Source organism: Hyla sarda, chromosome 4 (genome assembly GCF_029499605.1).
Source record: "Hyla sarda isolate aHylSar1 chromosome 4, aHylSar1.hap1, whole genome shotgun sequence".
Taxonomy (NCBI): Eukaryota; Metazoa; Chordata; class Amphibia; order Anura; family Hylidae; genus Hyla; species Hyla sarda.
Window position 1 is genome coordinate 321,224,114 of NC_079192.1, and position 6,060 is coordinate 321,230,173.

Here is a 6,060-nt window from a genome sequence, read left to right on the forward strand (position 1 = left end):
CTGCACTGTATACAGCATATATACAGCTCACTACACTGTATACAGCATATATACGGCTCACTACACTGTATACAGCATATATACGTCTCACTGCACTGTATACAGAATATACACGGCTCGCTGCACTGTATACAGCATATATACGGCTCACTACACTGTATACAGAATATATACGTCTCACTGCACTGTATACAGCATATATATATATATACGTCTCACTGCACTGTATACAGAATATACACGGCTCACTACACTGTATACAGAATATACACGGCTCGCTGCACTGTATACAGCATATATACGGCTCACTACACTGTATACAGCATATACACGGCTCACTACACTGTATACAGCATATACACGGCTCACTACACTGTATACAGCATATACACGGCTCGCTGCACTGTATACAGCATATATACGGCTCACTACACTGTATACAGCATATATACGTCTCACTGCACTGTATACAGCATATATATATATATATATACGTCTCACTGCACTGTATACAGAATATACACGGCTCACTACACTGTATACAGCATATACACGGCTCGCTGCACTGTATACAGAATATACACGGCTCACTACACTGTATACAGCATATACACGGCTCACTACACTGTATACAGAATATACACGGCTCACTGCACTGTATACAGCATATATACAGCTCACTACACTGTATACAGAATATATACGGCTCACTGCACTGTATACAGCATATATACGGCTCACTACACTGTATACAGCATATATATATATATACGTCTCACTGCACTGTATACAGCATATACACGGCTCGCTGCACTGTATACAGCATATATACGGCTCACTACACTGTATACAGAATATACACGGCTCGCTGCACTGTATACAGCATATATACGGCTCACTACACTGTATACAGCATATACACGGCTCGCTACACTGTATACAGAATATACACGGCTCACTGCACTGTATACAGCATATATACGTCTCACTGCACTGTATACAGAATATATACGGCTCACTGCACTGTATACAGCATATATACGGCTCACTACACTGTGTACAGCATATATATATATATATACGTCTCACTGCACTGTATACAGCATATACACGGCTCGCTGCACTGTATACAGCATATATACGGCTCACTACACTGTATACAGCATATATACGTCTCACTGCACTGTATACAGCATATATATATATATATATATATATACGTCTCACTGCACTGTATACAGAATATACACGGCTCACTACACTGTATACAGCATATACACGGCTCGCTGCTCTGTATACAGAATATACACGGCTCACTACACTGTATACAGCATATACACGGCTCACTACACTGTATACAGAATATACACGGCTCACTGCACTGTATACAGCATATATACAGCTCACTACACTGTATACAGAATATATACGGCTCACTGCACTGTATACAGCATATATACGGCTCACTACACTGTATACAGCATATATATATATATATATATACGTCTCACTGCACTGTATACAGCATATACACGGCTCGCTGCACTGTATACAGCATATATACGGCTCACTACACTGTATACAGAATATACACGGCTCGCTGCACTGTATACAGCATATATACGGCTCACTACACTGTATACAGCATATACACAGCTCGCTACACTGTATACAGAATATACACGGCTCACTGCACTGTATACAGCATATATACGTCTCACTGCACTGTATACAGAATATATACGGCTCACTGCACTGTATACAGCATATATACGGCTCACTACACTGTGTACAGCATATATATATATATATATACGTCTCACTGCACTGTATACAGCATATACACGGCTCGCTGCACTGTATACAGAATATATACGGCTCACTGCACTGTATACAGCATATATACGGCTCACTACACTGTGTACAGCATATATATATATATATACGTCTCACTGCACTGTATACAGCATATACACGGCTCGCTGCACTGTATACAGCATATACACGGCTCGCTGCACTGTATACAGCATATACACGTCTCGCTGCACTGTATACAGCATATATACGGCTCACTACACTGTATACAGCATATACACGGCTCACTACACTGTATACAGCATATACACGGCTCACTACACTGTATACAGCATATACACGGCTCACTACACTGTATACAGCATATACACGGCTCGCTGCACTGTATACAGCATATATACGGCTCACTACACTGTATACAGAATATATACGTCTCACTGCACTGTATACAGCATATATACAGCTCACTACACTGTATACAGCATATATACGGCTCACTACACTGTATACAGCATATATACGTCTCACTGCACTGTATACAGAATATACACGGCTCGCTGCACTGTATACAGCATATATACGGCTCACTACACTGTATACAGAATATATACGTCTCACTGCACTGTATACAGCATATATATATATATACGTCTCACTGCACTGTATACAGAATATACACGGCTCACTACACTGTATACAGAATATACACGGCTCGCTGCACTGTATACAGCATATATACGGCTCACTACACTGTATACAGCATATGCACGGCTCACTACACTGTATACAGCATATACACGGCTCACTACACTGTATACAGCATATACACGGCTCGCTGCACTGTATACAGCATATATACGGCTCACTACACTGTATACAGCATATATACGTCTCACTGCACTGTATACAGCATATATATATATATATATACGTCTCACTGCACTGTATACAGAATATACACGGCTCACTACACTGTATACAGCATATACACGGCTCGCTGCACTGTATACAGAATATACACGGCTCACTACACTGTATACAGCATATACACGGCTCACTACACTGTATACAGAATATACACGGCTCACTGCACTGTATACAGCATATATACAGCTCACTACACTGTATACAGAATATATACGGCTCACTGCACTGTATACAGCATATATACGGCTCACTACACTGTATACAGCATATATATATATATACGTCTCACTGCACTGTATACAGCATATACACGGCTCGCTGCACTGTATACAGCATATATACGGCTCACTACACTGTATACAGAATATACACGGCTCGCTGCACTGTATACAGCATATATACGGCTCACTACACTGTATACAGCATATACACGGCTCGCTACACTGTATACAGAATATACACGGCTCACTGCACTGTATACAGCATATATACGTCTCACTGCACTGTATACAGAATATATACGGCTCACTGCACTGTATACAGCATATATACGGCTCACTACACTGTGTACAGCATATATATATATATATACGTCTCACTGCACTGTATACAGCATATACACGGCTCGCTGCACTGTATACAGCATATATACGGCTCACTACACTGTATACAGCATATATACGTCTCACTGCACTGTATACAGCATATATATATATATATATATATATACGTCTCACTGCACTGTATACAGAATATACACGGCTCACTACACTGTATACAGCATATACACGGCTCGCTGCTCTGTATACAGAATATACACGGCTCACTACACTGTATACAGCATATACACGGCTCACTACACTGTATACAGAATATACACGGCTCACTGCACTGTATACAGCATATATACAGCTCACTACACTGTATACAGAATATATACGGCTCACTGCACTGTATACAGCATATATACGGCTCACTACACTGTATACAGCATATATATATATATATATATATACGTCTCACTGCACTGTATACAGCATATACACGGCTCGCTGCACTGTATACAGCATATATACGGCTCACTACACTGTATACAGAATATACACGGCTCGCTGCACTGTATACAGCATATATACGGCTCACTACACTGTATACAGCATATACACAGCTCGCTACACTGTATACAGAATATACACGGCTCACTGCACTGTATACAGCATATATACGTCTCACTGCACTGTATACAGAATATATACGGCTCACTGCACTGTATACAGCATATATACGGCTCACTACACTGTGTACAGCATATATATATATATATATACGTCTCACTGCACTGTATACAGCATATACACGGCTCGCTGCACTGTATACAGCATATATACGGCTCACTACACTGTATACAGCATATATACGTCTCACTGCACTGTATACAGCATATATATATATATATATATATACGTCTCACTGCACTGTATACAGAATATACACGGCTCACTACACTGTATACAGCATATACACGGCTCGCTGCACTGTATACAGAATATACACGGCTCACTACACTGTATACAGCATATACACGGCTCACTACACTGTATACAGAATATACACGGCTCACTGCACTGTATACAGCATATATACGTCTCACTGCACTGTATACAGAATATATACGGCTCACTGCACTGTATACAGCATATATACGGCTCACTACACTGTATACAACATATATATATATATATACGTCTCACTGCACTGTATACAGCATATACACGGCTCGCTGCACTGTATACAGCATATATACGGCTCACTACACTGTATACAGAATATACACGGCTCGCTGCACTGTATACAGCATATATACGGCTCACTACACTGTATACAGCATATACACGGCTCGCTACACTGTATACAGAATATACACGGCTCACTGCACTGTATACAGCATATATACGTCTCACTGCACTGTATACAGAATATATACGGCTCACTGCACTGTATACAGCATATATACGGCTCACTACACTGTGTACAGCATATATATATATACGTCTCACTGCACTGTATACAGCATATACACGGCTCGCTGCACTGTATACAGCATATATACGGCTCACTACACTGTATACAGAATATACACGGCTCGCTGCACTGTATACAGCATATATACGGCTCACTACACTGAATACAGCATATACACGGCTCACTACACTGTATACAGCATATACACGGCTCACTGCAGTGTATACAGAATATACACGGCTCACTGCACTGTATACAGCATATATACGGCTCACTACACTGTATACAGCATATATACGACTCACTGCACTGTATACAGAATATACACGGCTCACTGCACTGTATACAGCATATATACGGCTCACTACACTGTATACAGCATATACACGGCTCACTGCACTGTATACAGCATATATACGGCTCACTGCACTGTATACAAAATATACACGGCTCATTGCACTGTATACAGCATATATAAGGCTCACTGCACTGTATACAGCATATACACGGCTCGCTGCACTGTATACAACATATATACAGCTCACTGCACTGTATACAGAATATACACGGCTCACTACACTGTATACTACATATATACGGCTCACTACACTGTATACAACATATATATGGCTCACTACACTGTATACAACATATATACGGCTCACTACACTGTATACAGAATATACACGGCTCACTGCACTGTATACAGCATATATACGGCTCACTGCACTGTATACAGCATATATACGGCTCACTACACTGTATACAGCATATATATATACGTCTCACTGCACTGTATACAGAATATACACGGCTCACTACACTGTATACAACATGTATACGGCTCACTGCACTGTATACAGCATATATACGGCTCACTGCACTGTATACAGAATATACACGGCTCACTGCACTGTATACAGCATATATACAGCTCACTACACTGTATACAGAATATACACGGCTCACTGCACTGTATATAGAATATAAACGGCTCACTACACTGTATACAACATATACACGGCTCACTGCACTGTATACAGAATATATACAGCTCACTACACTGTCTACAGAATATATACGGCTCACTACACTGTATACTACATATATACGGCTCACTACACTGTTTACAACATATATACGGCTCACTACACTGTATACAACATATATACGGCTCACTACACTGTACAGAATATACACGGCTCACTGCACTGTATACAGCATATATACGGCTCACTACACTGTATACAGCATATATATATATACGTCTCACTGCACTGTATAAAGAATATACAC